This window comes from Sparus aurata, chromosome 3, assembly GCF_900880675.1.
Source record: "Sparus aurata chromosome 3, fSpaAur1.1, whole genome shotgun sequence".
NCBI classification, from domain to species: domain Eukaryota; kingdom Metazoa; phylum Chordata; class Actinopteri; order Spariformes; family Sparidae; genus Sparus; species Sparus aurata.
In genome coordinates, this window is record NC_044189.1 from 29,667,120 (window position 1) to 29,682,351 (window position 15,232).

The 15,232-nt window shown below is 40.5% G+C and overlaps 1 protein-coding gene across 13 annotated transcripts in view; it reads right to left on the reverse strand.

Annotated features, from left to right (window-relative positions):
- Positions 1–15,232, reverse strand: part of thrb (thyroid hormone receptor beta) — a 161,225-nt gene that overhangs the window by 81,749 nt on the left and 64,244 nt on the right. Inside the window, exon 2 of one of the 13 annotated variants that reach the window (XM_030412032.1) lies at positions 4,151–6,021. The exons of the other annotated variants lie outside the window; for them this stretch is intronic. The gene's annotated coding sequence lies outside the window, so the exon portion shown is untranslated. The remainder of the gene's footprint in view (positions 1–4,150; positions 6,022–15,232) is intronic. 13 annotated transcript variants of the gene reach the window in all.

Genomic DNA, 15,232 nt, shown 5'->3' on the forward strand with positions numbered 1-15,232 from the left:
TGCATCTATTAACAGACAAAATACATGTTCGCAGTGCATCACCTATGCAGAGTGCAGTGCATTTCTTAACTGCTGCAGAGTAGGGTGAGGCTTCACTGTGTACAAATTGTGATTTGCCAAATGATAATACAGATTGTTATGCACAGTTTGGAAGCTTAGTATATATCAACAGGTAACAAACAAGTTATCAAGATATCTTAACTACAGGATCATGGATACGCATTGATTTTTCTGATTTATTTTATTGTGTAACGTTAAAACACCCATAAGGTTGCTCTGCTGTGTCCCCAACAAATGCACTATTTCCCCCTGTCTGCGTAACATTTAACAAGAACTAAAGTTACCAAATCTTTTAAGAAATATTGTTTTAAAAAAATGCTACATCTGTTTTTATTTTGACCATGCTGGAACCACAACACCTACTGTACTTTATGTCTATGAAGTGTTTAAATTACTATCAGCAAGTAATTACATTTCATGTCATTTTGATTGCAAATATTTTTTTTTCTCTTCTAGTTCTATTTGCAGGCAGCTACAGCAGCCTATCACCATGGAAACAAAGTGCACATCACACAAATTGCTTTTGATTATCAACTCCAAATATAAAGTTTGTAAAGTAAAATTTACTCCCTTCTGAAAGGAATAGGGAGGATCATAATATCATGTTTTATTGCTCAGGAAAGCCATACAGTCAACTCCAAAACTATTAGAACAGCAAGGGAAAATTCATTTATTTTTGCTGTACATTGAAATCATTTGGGTTTGACACCAAAAGATGAATATGACACAAGAAATCTGTATGTCAGGTTTCATTTCCAGGTATTTTCATCTAGATCTGTCATAAAACTTACAAGATAGGCCCTTTTGGTGGAACCCACCCATTTTTCAAGCGAGCAAAATTATTTGAACACGTGACTGAGAGGTGTCTTTTGCTGCCCCGGTGTCTCCTATCACATGTATTATTCAAAAAATAAATAACGTTAAATGTCTTCTCTCAGTTTCAGCTTTGGGTTTTGCCTTTACCGACTGCATTTATAGTTCAAAAGGTGTAGCCAACAAGAAGACCAGAGAGCTGTCTTTGGGAGAAAAGTAAGCAATTTTGAAGCTGAGAGAAGATGGAAAATCAATCAGAGCTATTGCATAAACATTGACCATAGCCAGTACAGCCATTTGGAATGTCCTGAATAAGAAAGAAACCACTGGTGTACTCAGCAGCAGATGTTGAACTGGTAGGCAAAGGAAAACATCAGCAGTTGATGACAAAACACTATGAGAGCTGTAAAGAAAAACCCTAAAACAACTGTTAGTCACATCACCAACAACCTCCAGAGGGCAGGAGTGAAGATATCACAATCCACCGTTTGCAGAAGACTTCGGGAACAAAAGTACAGAGGCCACATCAGAAGATGCAAACAACTAATTAGCAATAAGAATAGGAAGGCCAGATTGGAATTTGCCAAAGATTACAGAGACGAGGCAAATAAGTTCTGGGACTGAGTTTTATGGACTGGTGAGACAAAGATCAACCTTTACCAAAGTGATGGAAAGGCTAATGTGTGGAGAAAGAAAGGATCTGCTCATGATCCCAAACCCACAAGCTCATCTGTGAAACAAGTTTGAGGTAATATCATGGCTTGGGCTTGCATGGCTTGCCAATTTAAAGGCCAATGCAACAAAACTGATCGGGAGATCCTTCATCATGCAGCGAGACAACGACCCAAAACACACTGCCAAAACAACCAAGGAGTTCATCAGGGGAAAGTGGAAGGTTTTAGACTGCCAAGTCAATCCCCCCACTTAAACACTACATTTTAACTGCTAAAGAGGAGACTGAAGGGAGAAACTCCCTGAAACAAACAAGAGCTGAAAGAGGTTGCAAAGATAAATGCAAAGGTTTGGTGATGTCAGTGGGTCGCAGGCTTGATGCAGTTATTGCAGCACAGCATTTGCAACTAAATATCAGGTATCATTCACTCTAATCTATTTCAAGTCTTCCTGTTCCTATACTTCATCTTACTTATGAGATCTCACCACAAATGTGGTGTTTCGTTACAAATTACACTATCTTCTAAGTTTTGTAACAGGTCTAGATGTAAAAACCCAGAAATGAAAGCTGACATGCTGATCTCTGGAAAACCAAAATGTTTTCAGGGTAAAGTCAAAATAAAGGAATTGGCCTCGCTGTTCTAATAGTTCTGAAGGGACGGTATACAAAAAGATTGATTGCTTTGGTTGAACAGAAATAGGAAAAAGGCATTTAATAGTTAATAATTCAAAACTAAAAGCAGGTTCAGCTTATAGTGTCAGCTGAGGACAACACCGGCCAGAGAAGCCCTCCAGCATCACTGAACAGCTCTGCTGATTGAAAGCAGATATTTTCATGGCAAGCACTCAATACATTTTCTTTTTTTATTTCTATGAGTAAATGCCATAAATAAAAGTAAAGACAAAATAGTCGAGGAGAAAAACATCACCCCTGTAAACATACAGTACGAAAACTGAGATAGAGCCATCAGATGCTGAGTGATTTGGACTTCATGCAGATTGCCCACTGCTTCAACCTGGAAAAGGGTGGAAACTACACACAGTTCTTCTTACAAGACTCTGCACATGATGCAGATCGCAAAAAGAAGGAGAAAATAGACCAAAACTAGGAAAGAAGAAAATAATCCAAAATTCTCTTTGTTCACAGTAGGCACTGGCCTTAGTTAGCTGCAGTATTTGTTTCTGGAGATGGATATGAACAGCCTTAAACCAAAGCTACATACCAGAGAGAAGGGATTTATTTGATTCTTTTCATCCCAGTAAAAACAGGTGCAGTATTAAAGGTGCCCTGTGGAGCTTTGTTTGAACACAAACACATCTTTTATATTTAACATTTCGCAGGATACAGATACACTGTGTGTATCCTTAAGGCCTCATGAACATGTTGCATTCATCTCCTGTGACAAAAAAAAATCCTATATGAATGTTTGACCTTCATTTTTTTCTCTCCTTTTTCATGGCCAACTTTAAGAGCGTATTACCCTGGGATTTAGTATAGGACTGGATACCAGAGTCCAACATGTCATCCATTCACTTTATAAAAAAATGCTCATTAATTGCATGCGCCAAAATGTTTCCTGCTTCCTGGTTTTCTTGGATGTTGTGTGGCCCTCCGCACATGCATACAAGTGTTGTCTAGGCTCTGGGGAAATTTTGGAAATATAAAGCCTGTTCGTAAGCTGCAGTCAGAAGTCAGAAGTAGTTAAGCAGACAGGCAAAAATTACTATATATAATTTTTTTTTTTTTACTAATTAAGTATGTAAGCAGACAAATTAGTTAATAGAATAAAATAAAAAAAAAGAATGGGTCTGATCTGACATTTTTCTTTATATTGATATTTAGAACTCTGACTTTACACTACAAAACAAGAAGAGCGCAGGTTATTTATTGTCATGCCTTACATGTCTTTAAGAATTTTTTTATGGATCCATACAGTGCATACTCAAGACCACATTTATAAAGTGGGCAATGAAATAAGTTCAAACATTAGCTGGTCAGCCAGAGACTGCATTTTCAACCAAATCATGGAGCTGTCATCAGCTGAAAGGACATCTGATAAAATCATTCAGAAATAGATTTCATTTTGCTGGCAACACTGATGGTTGCCAGTAATGGGAAGCTGATTTTGTATACCTCTATCTGAAATAAAATACCCATTGTTTCAAATTAATTTAAATGGTAAATCTGTGACTGTTGTAGTTGCATATGTGCAATGTGGGACTGGAAGTAATTCAAATACACTGCCAAGCTCTACAAAAATTGCTCTACAGTACAACAACTGGTCAAAAAACTCACATTGCTATTTGTCATAGTTGCTCCTTGACTGTGGGAACATATCAGAAACACAGCAGAGCTATATACTGAGCTATACATACTTGTTCACCTGACAACAAATGTGGTGTGTGTGTGTGTGTGTGTGTGTGTGTTCTGAACTGTGCAACAAAAAGTCAAGCACAACGCTGAGGTCACAGTTTGATCCACATCTGGCAACAACATCTGTGCAACTCCTGAGCTTTCAACCTCTGGCAAAATACAGAAATAGAAAAGATACACAGTGTTCCCTCGATCTGTGTCAATGTTACCAACTTTTTCATACATTCTTACCAATATAGAGCCTTTAGCCAGAATTCATCGAGGTCAAAAGAAAACTCCGACATTAAACATAAATGGGAAGAAAAAACAGATGTGATAACAGATAACAAAAAAACTTAGAGAAGGACAGACTGATACATGTCCTATTGTCACTGTAAGCAGGTTTAAGCTGGAACGTGCACCATATGGCTGAATACATGTGGAATGAAATGCTCCAGTCCCTGATGCGATGAAAGGGTAAAGAAAAGGTTACTTTGTAAAATCCCATAATCCAGTCAGGGCAGCAACAGGCTTTGCTGCGCTGCAGCAAACAGCCACATTACAGTAACTGGATGACTAATGTGGAGACATGTACTTTCCCATCTCCTAGAAAGTGAAACCAGTCTTTGACATATTTACAGTGAAAGAAAGTAAACCAAGCAAAAAGCAAAACAATTGCTTTTATCCAATATCGAATGGTAATATAGCAACAAATACTAAAGTAATTTATAGAAGACTCTAAAGACAAGAGGAATAAAAAAAATGTGTGCCTATTTTGTGTGGCTAAAAGTTCCAAATAACCTTCTAGCGATGTCCTTTTGAGTTTCGTGATCAAAAGTCACTATAACTCTAATTATTCAAGAAAATTACTGTAAACCGAAAACTTAAAAGTCTGTTCCGCACATTAACATGTTTGTTTAATAACAAAGTATCAGTATGGTAAAGGCATGAAAATGAAGGTTAGTGCAGGGAACACCTACTACATATATATTACAAAATTATGTTGCATATTAAACTGGGCTTACAAAAACATGCAGGGCAGCACATAATGTCATGTATAAACATGTGGCAGCAGTTGTAACACGGCAAATGTTAGGCTTTTCCTGTCATCTTTAATCCATCGATGAGGACAAACGATCACAAGTAGGACCAGCATGCTAGTAGCATAACAACATATGTTTGGCAAACATCACAGCTGGGGTTCCCAACTCGTCACACACATGGGCCATGGAGTGAAACACCGCACCACAGGATTTGGTCTAAATGTACCCTTAGAGTGGTTGATCGATACGTTATAAAACAATCCATTGCTTCTCACAAGGATGTCCATACATTTGGGAAAATAATATAACAAATAAAAACAGCTAATATGCTAGGTGCTGCCCAGTTACACTTAGGTTAGCTTGATCACATGATTGCATCAGCTACTATCAACGATGTTAACTAATGTTTAAAAATGATCACATTTGCTAGTATACTGGATTTGTTTTAATGTGTGTAATTGTATTGTAAAAAATCTTGTCAACAATAATTTGGTGTCCCCCCCTTTTAGTAACACGGGTCACAGATCCCCTGTGTAGGACCCTGGATTGAACTTACTTATTTTTGACAGAGTGATGGCTCTAAGTTTTGCAAATTTGTATAAAAAAATTGGGAATCACAGAATTATTAGGCTTCATCCTCTGAGGACCATGACATGGAACTGTACATTTTCATGGCAACCCATCCAATAATTGTGGAATATTTGAGTTTAGACTGACAGACAGTGTGTACTGCCATCCCTGCAGCCATGTAAGTAATAAGTAAGTAAATGCAACTAACTATATATGCGGAGTATGCAGCCTGTTCCAGTCGCTCCTGCTTACTTTAACTTTGTTTTCAACTTTTCTGCTTTTTTATTTTATCTTACTTTTTCAGTTTTAATGTAGTTATTTATTAAGATATGTCCTCTCTAAACATGCTTGTGTGGAGAGTATTTGTTGTTTAGCTTGTGGTGGAATCGCTCCTTTTCCTCTGCCACTCGACGGTCGCTCAGCAACACCGCATTGTTCACTCCAGAGATCGGCTGATAGAGTTGAAGCCGGCCGGCTGGGCTACGGTGATGAAGGACATCCCTGCGGAACCTTGGGGGAAAACACACCGGGGATGCAGAGGGAAAAGTTTGCTACGGCGTAGGAAAGGAGCGAAACACCGGAGACTTATGGAGAGGAAGACATTCAAGCCCTGTCTCCCATCTCTCACCATGGGCAATGTGAGATCACTCGGGAATAAGATGGATGAGCTTACAGCGCTAAGTAAGTAACTAAGTTCACCAAGTCTGCACAACCAGAGAGGAGAAGACCCTGGACCTGGTGTATGCTACTGTGGAGGACGCATACACCTCCATGTCCCTTCCCCTGCTCGGAAGATCAGATCACAACTTGGTGCTTCTCATCCCCTGCTAAGGCTGCCTGTGACCACAAAGACAGTGAGGACCTGGTCAGAGGACTCCTATGAGGCTCTGCAGGGCTGTTTTGAGGTGACTGACAGGAATGTACTCTGTGAGCCGCATCGAGAGGACATTGATGGGCTTACTGAGTGCATTACAGACTACATAAATTTCTGTGTGGACGGCATTGTCCCAGCAAGGACTGTGCATTGTTACCCAAACAACAAACCTTGGGTAACTAAAGTCATCAAAGCCATTCTCAACCAGAAGAAGAGGGCTTTCAGAGATGGCAACAGGGAGGAGCTGAGGGACATTCAGAAAGCTGAATTCAAAGATCAAAGAGGCTAAGGAAGGCTACAGGAGGAAGCTGGAGAGGAAACTCAAGCAGAACAACATGAGGGAGGTCTGGAGTGGTATGAGGACCATCACTGGCTTCAGACCAACTAGCAGTGGAGTTTATGGCAGTGTGTCTAGGGCCAATGAGTTAAATCTGTTCTTCAATAGGTTTGACACTGCAGCCCTGGCCCCTGCTGTCTCTCCTGTTGACTGTCTCCAGCCACCACTGCTTCTGACCCCCCCTCCTCCTCCTGATAGCACCTCATTGAACTTTATGAGCCCCTCACACCCATCCCCTACTCCTCACACCTCTTCTGGCTCCCATGCTACCTGCCCTCCTCTTACTATGGACTCCAAATCTCCCCCTCCTCAACCTGCACTGTTTACACCGCTTCATGTAAGGAGACAGCTGTCGCCAGTAAGGCTGCTGGCCCTGATGGTGTCAGCCCACGGGTTCTCAGAGCCTGCGCCGAACAGCTATGTGGAGTGCTTCGTCATGTCTTCAACATGAGCCTGAGCCTCCAAAGGGTGCCTGTGTTATGGAAGACGCCCTGCCTCGTTCCAGTCCCAAAGAAGCCGCAGCCCAGCGGTCTCTCGGACTACCGACTGGTGGCACTGACGTCTCATATCATGAAGACCCTGGAGAGACTCGTCCTGGAGCAGCTCAGGCCTATGGTCAGACCGCACCTGGATCCCCTCCAGTTCGCCTACCAGCCCCGGATTGGAGTTGAGGATGCCATCATCTGCCCACGGAACCGTGTCTACGCCCACCTGGACAAGCCAAGGAGCACTGTGAGGGTCACATTCTTTGACTTCTCCAGTGCTTTCAATACCATCAGGCCTGCTCTACTGGGTGACAAGTGGACGGCGATGCAGGTGGATCCCCCCTTGTGTCCTGGATTGTGGATTACCTCACTGGCCGACCACAGTACGTGCGCTTGCAGCACTGGGTGCCAGATGCAGTGGTCAGCAACACCAGGGCCCCATAAGAGACTGTCCTCTCTCCTTTCCTCTTCACCCTTTACACCACAGACTTCAGCTACCAGACAGAGTCTTGCCATCTTCAGAAGTTTTCTGATGACTCTGTTGCAGTTGGATGTATCAGCAAAGGTGAGGAGGCTGAGTACAGGGCTGTGGTGGACAATTCGTCACATGTGAGCTGAACCCCCTGCAGCTCAACACAGCAAAAACCAAAGAGCTGGTGGTGGATCTGAGGAGAACCAGGACACCAGTGACCCCAGTTTCCATCCTGGGGCATAACATGGACATTGTTGAACATTACAAATATCTGGGGGTGTACATTGACAATAAACTGGACTGGACTAAGAACACTGAAGTCCTATACAAGAAGGGACAGAGCCGGCTCTATTCTCTAACTGCCGGACGATGCTGAGGATGTTTTATGAGTCTGTGATGGCCAGTGCTATTGTGTTTGCTGTGGTGTGCTGGGGCAGCAGACTGAGAATAGCCGATGCCAACAGACTCAATAAACTGATCAAAAAGGCCAGTGATGTTGTGGGGGTGGAGCCGGACACTTTGACTGCAGTGTCAGACAGGAGGATGCTGTCGAAGGTGCGGGCGATACTGCAGTATGGCTCTTACCCTCTCCACAACGCTCTGGTCAAACAGAGGAGCACCTTAAGCCAGAGACTGATTGCTCCTGGATGCACCAGTGAGCACCACAGGAAGTCATTCCTGCATGTAGCCATCAAACTGTACAACTCCTCCCTCTGATGATCAGACTTTTACATAAAACACAAAACAAAAAACAAAAACACAGAACAAACAAAAAAAGCAAAAGCAAAACTGTAATCTAAAATACAATTACATCTCTGTATAGTGTATATATTATCTCACTGTATGTTATATTATTATATTATTCTTATTTATTATTTAATATTTTATTTTATTGTTTACTTTATTGTGTTATTTCATTTTATTTTATTATTGTCTACTTAATATTTTATTTATATCTTTATCTCTTGTTTCCATTCAAGCTGTATTTCTAATTCCTCTTTTGCACAGAGCGCCTGTAACAAAAACAAATTCCCCCCGGGGATCAATAAAGTATTCTGATTCTGATTCTTAATCTGATCTACATTTGTTATTATTGTATTTTTTACTAGTTAATTACACTTGTAATAAAGAATAAAGTTCCCAATTATAAATTAGTAATGCATTAACATTTACTTGGGTAGAGAATAGAGAAAATGCAGTGAGCTAAAAATTCCAAAAAAACTGTCTAGTAAATCTGGCTTGCAGTCTGATACAGTTTATTGCAGTAGGGTTTCAGTCTTAAATAAAATGCCTTTTTTGCATTGGTCTACAAAAATGTATGTGCTAGCCTGTTGCAGGTCCTTAACAATAAACCCTTTCTCTTGCAGTCACAGTTCCCGCCTTTAACCATTTCACATCCTAGCAACTCTACAGTTTTCTTTTTTAATCAGAGATGCAACAACTTGATTCAGAATTGCTGGTTCTGTGGCACACTGCACATGATGCAATGCTGAGCATTAGCAAGATTAGTGAAGATCGTGCCAGATCATATGCTGCTCCAAATTAAAACCATGAAACCAAAACATAAATAGACACATGTTGAAATCAACGAGTTCTAATGTGCTATTAGACAGCTTCCTCTCCCTCTCTGCCCTCTGCTTACTTTAAAGGGAACCACAACAAACACTTCTTTCCCCCTCTGCATACTTAGTTTGATTGTAATGACATAGCCTCTGGGATCGCAACATTTGGAAAATAGTTTCACAATATGTCTCTCTCTGCCTTATTCATCCTCTACTTCCTTCATTCCCTCGGCCTCTCTATCTCCTCCTTTCCCTTTCAAGCAGCACGCATATTTTGGCAGACGCCGTGCTTTCTTCCCCCCAAGTACTGTATCCACATTATTTTTTTTTTGTTTGTTGCACAGATTTTGTTATTTGACACAGCCCTTGGCATCAACAGACAGACAGACAGACAGACAAACGGGGGGTGTATTTCATTAAAATGTATATCTGTAACTTTTCCAGTTGACTCTGTAAGAGAACTGTAAGAGGATTACCATAATAAATAAATAAATAACTAAATAAATACATGGATTAATAAATCATACATGATTTACAGTTACTAGGGCAGTTTGGCCACCATTCACAAAACAATAGTATGAAAGCTAAATTGAAACTTAATGGGAGCTGCCAAATATGGAACAGCATTAAAGGAGCAATTCACCCAAAAATAAAAATTCAATCATTACCAAACCACCCATATGCTGATGAAAAGTCATGTGAAGTTTTATTGTCCACAGAATATTTCTAGAGCATCACAGCACAACAGCTTTGCAACATTCTCCTAAACAACTTAAGTAGATAGGGACTTGTTTTAAAATAACAAAAACAATGTCTTCAGAAGCCCCGTGATCACAAAGATGGTGTTTATAGCCTCAACGCACAGTCAAGCAGTCTGCTAATGCGACTCTGGCTCAGGGGTAGAGCCAGCATCTTGTTATCGGAAGGTCGCTGTTACAGTTCCCTTGGTCTGTGTGTTGAGGTGTCCTTGGGCAAGATACTGAACCCCAAACTGCTCTTGATGTGCTGGTCTGCACCTTGCATGGCGGCTACTGCCATTAGTGTAATGTATGTATGAATTACTGTAAATCGCTTTGGACAAAAGCGTCTGCTTATTTCCCTTAAATGTAAATGTAATGTTTTCAGCTTAGCAATAGCATTGCCATACTGCTATGTGTCTTTTTTTTTTTTTAAAGAAAATCAGCATATATGGTATTAAATAGAACATTTAGAGTCCCACAGGCTCGGCTGAACAGACTTCAGAACGCTTTTCTTTCTCAGTTAATCGCACTACAGCCTCTTATTTGTGATGTCTGATGTAAGATCTCACTGGAGGAGATTGGTTGTTCTATTTGTTTTGTTGTTTGATTGAATATGTTTTTTTTTTGTTTATATGAAACAGTGTACATCCTAGGATGCAAGACAAATTTGCACTGAAATCTGAACTCTGAAAGTACAATCAAAGTCAATCCAAAAGGAGATGGAGACCTCTCTTAAGTTTGTTCTGATACTAAATATAGCAGAGGGAAAGCTGATAGTGGTTGTTCTTGTGCATCTTGTCTCACAATCAGATTATTCCAATAAACATCAGGCTTGAATTTGCTCCATTATGAAGCATCAATGCAAATGTTGTCCAATGTACAGTGACCCACCTTGATATTAGGGTTAGATCAGTGAAGTTTAAACACAATTGGATCACAGTTTAGAAAAATCCAGTGTAATGACATTGACTTGTGACATGTTTGGTAATAAACATTCATTATCCAGTCTTGATAGTGATATTTTTCTTCTTCAGTTAGTTAACAACATTTGTTAATGTCACTAGTTAGGCTAGATTAGGCATTCACAACAGCGGAATTTGCAGTTGTCCAACAAAAGCAAAAAAGCTCTGCCAGCAGTTTTGTTGTGCAAACTTCTGAAAATAAGGCAGTCAGCTCAGTTATTAGATTAGGATATGATTCTGGAATTGGGACCAATCAGCGTCCTATGTGGAACTACTGGCAGCTTTGGACTATGTTCAGGTGTAACAAACAGAAAAAGAAGCAACTGTCAATATTGGTGTCTCCTCAAAGGGTTAGTGTTAATGCTGCTATAGCAGACTGATGGCTGATGGCTTCTTGTAGTGGAAAAGATGTTCTCTTTCTCTTGATCTGATTGGTTAATTTAGTAATGATTGATGGTCAATGATTTGTTCAATGACCTGCCAAATATATTTTGAAAAGTGCTCGCCCTTTTCCAAACAGTTTCCAAGGATGACATCTCAGATGGTTCAGTGTAACAAACCATCTGGCATATAAGGTTAGGAACAAGGTAGACCACTTGGCAATTTTGAAGTTTATTTGGTTGTGACAACAGACAGTGCTGCAATTTGAATTTAAATTGATGTCTTAACCGGTTTCTGTTTCTAAATGTTTAAAAGCTGATCCAGTTGTCTGTCAGGTCATTTCAGTCAATGCCTATTGATGAGGACCCGAACCAAAGCGAATAACCATCTGAGTCTGACAAGACCAGAGTTAGTGTGGTGAAATGTGTGCAATGCTAAGAATAAGGGCCTGTGGTAAGAAAATAGCCATAGGGTGCAAAAATCAGATGCAAAACCTTTCCAAAAAAGGTAAGACACAAGCAAGATGGAAATACAAACAGACTTTGGTGAAACAGCTGGACAGTAGAGCCTTCCAGAACAAGCAGCATATTGCTGACATGAGTAGTTCTCCATCTCCAGCAAAACCTACTTTAACAAGAACCATCACTGCTACTCTGCTCTCACATCTGGATAAGCTTTGACATTTCTAAGATTAAAACTTCGATCCTCATGAAGGAGAGAATTTACACATTAACATTATACTTAGAGCTGTAGTCTGTAACAATTTTTTTGTTATATTTGCTAAAATTGTCATTATGATCTGACAGTAGAAGAAGATACAGGTCAGCTGTGTAAAAACCCTAATTTGATTTGCAAGAATCCACCACTCCTGGCTCAACACAACCAATCAAAGCCAAGGGGAGCATGCGCAGTGTCTGCTCTTACCTGGTCAGACACATTCAAGCACAAACTGTAAACAATGGTGGAGAACAGACAACAACAACAGAGTCGAAAAATGCCCCACCATTGCCTACGTCAAAGAGTAGGAAATAAGAAGACTCACGAAGAAAAGCAGTGCAAACATAAATAACTGGACTGAGCCAGAGAGAAAACAAGGATACTTATCGGAGCATCATTTCAGAGATGGAGGGAGCTGCAGAATTTGTAAGGACTCAAGAGCGATGCAGAGTTTTTTTGCTGGACAAGTAAGGACCCCTGCTTGTTTCATTCTATGTTTTAACCACAAGGCTATGGTGGTGGTGGTTACAGTAATACTCGCAATAGCGCAAATGGCCGTACAATGTTGCAGTTGAGCTATGTATCTTGTTGCTAAATCTAGCTTGTTAGCTTGTATGCTAACTCCAGTGTTTAGCTTTGTCTTTATGGCTACTGGTTAGCAAAAGTGACTTTCAAGTGACCAGGCAGTTGTAACGTTAGTTTGTGTTCAGTATGCTCTGAAGTGGTTGAAATGGTTTAGAGCAGGGGTGCACATGGGTCACCATGCGCAAACGCGGTAGCTACTGCAAAACACAAGCAAGCTGAGTGACTTGGTCAGCGACTTCAATTGATATCAACAAAAGAAGGGATTTTAAAAAAATGAGTGGGGTAGCTGGACCAAGTAAAACAACCCAAAACATACCACTTCCATGCAGAATGGGAGGAGGACTTTTTTTTCACTGTCTTTTTCGAAGTGCATTTGTCTTATCTGTCAAACTACCTTCGCTATTCTGAAGAAGGAGAATGTTGAGAGGCACTTTCGAACTGTTCATAAAAAGTACCAAATTGACTTCCCTCCGAAAAGTGAGCTGAGAAAGAGAAAGGTGAGGGAACTTAAATCACAGTTAATCGGACAACATTTGTTTTTCATACAGCGGGATTCACAAGCAAAGGCCGCCCCTGAAGCATTGTTACGGGTGAGTCACTCTATCATTAAGTCCTTCTAAGATGGAGAGATGATAAAAGAGGCCTTCGTTGAGGCAGCTGACTCCTTGTTTTTAAAAACCTTTGAAAAAAAACAGAAATATTATCATCAATCAAAGCTCTTCAGCTATTAAAAAGTACAGTTACACAGCGCTGCGAAGTAGTGGCAGAGGATTTGACACAGCAGCTTCGGAGAGACATTGCAGAGTAAATTGTGTGCAATATTGATGGCTGTTTGTAACCTATGTGCATTACTGCTGTCAATTTTTAAGTGCAATACCAAGGGTTACATTACACTTTCAATATCAGTTATGCATTGTGTTATATAAAGTATATTCAGTATGTCTATAAATAAATAGATGTTTTTATTTTTTTTATGTAGGTAGATCATTTTGACCTGGTCATTTTTAAAAATAGCTCACAAGCTAAAAAAGTGTGGGCACCCCTAGTTTAGAGAAATAATGTTACTCATGCTTTAGAAAGGCAGCGTTGCAACCAGGTTATGATTACGTAGTAACTCCGTCTACTGCGATGTGAGGAATACTGTTTGTTACTCGGGATAACTACAGTGATCTGCATGAGGCACTCGTCATTGTAATTAAGTTTTATTGGTCAGAATTTTGAATGCGCCATCTTGTTTATCTGGCTTCCTCTGTTACCGCGGTTAAAATCCTGCTTGTGCATGGCAGGCTCCTCTGTGGGGAGGGGCTTTGAAGGCAGGGTTACAGCGCATCAGAGAGGAAAAAGGAGGGACATGAGAGCTGTGCTCATTCAAATTTTCTGACTAAGTCCACTTTTTTCTCAAAACCCCACACTGCAGCTTTTAACAATGCTGTCAGTTCAAAGACTAGTAGTTACTCTTACTTACCAGAAACCCTTACAAACCAGCTTGAGACAACTGTCAGACAAGAAGACAGACAATGGAAGATTCCCCAAACCCTGAATCTGGTTCAATGAAAACATTTATGAGATATATTCTTTCTACAAAATCCGTGCATGGCAACTACCGTAATGGGTAAAGTTACGGAAATATTGCATGCCAAACATACTCTAGCATGGTCTATGAATGGATGTGAACTCTGGACTTCAGCATGCAAGTTAGACAAACTACTTCATCTAACTTGTTGTCTGAACTGTAAAAGTTAATTTAGCTGCTCTAAATGGCATCACTCACAGGCAGGGAAGAAACCTTGCATAGTGATAAATGGCAAAAGGGTGCACATTTTTGGGCAATCTTTCCCAGAATGCACTCATTGTTTTGAACTTGTTTGTACATATGAAAAGTGATAAATTAAGTTATTGTGTTAAGAATGAAAAAGGGAGTTCAAACCATGCTGAAAAAAATTATGCATAACGTGGGCATACTTGTTGGATCATTGGTTCCAGAAGGTGGCAAACATTGTTTGACCATCTTATAAGCACTTAATTTTTACCAGGGATACAACCGTAAATTCCACCTCAAGAAAACGCTTCTTCCTGCACTGACAGTGAATATCCAATATGAATGGACTTCTTGTGGGTACTAGGCTGCAGTGGACATAGGACGAGCCTCAATGCTAAGGCTGTGTAATGTCCAGATGGCCCATCTTAAAATATCAGGGTTAGACCTGTGAAGTTTAATTGAAGCTTAATTGGCGAAGTTTCAGGAGCAGGACCACACCTCAACAGCGCCAACTTCCGCATTTCTATAAATAACCACCTGACCCTCTCATCTGCTTCGCTCTCGTATTCTGCACCCCTCCCCCCCACCCCATTTCTCTCTGTCTGTTTCTTCTTTCTCTCCTCTCGTTCGTAGGTCCACGAGGGGGTCCGTCGCTGCTCGGGAGCGGCGGCGGATTCTCTGCAAGAATCCCCACAACGCACTCGAAGAACTCAAAAGAACCAAGATCTTCGACACTTCGTTTTCCTTTGTCACTCATAAATCCTTAAACGCATCTCGTTGATGGTGTGGTCCTTGCTAGTGAAACACAATTGGATCACAGTTTAGAAAAATATAGTGTAATAACCTT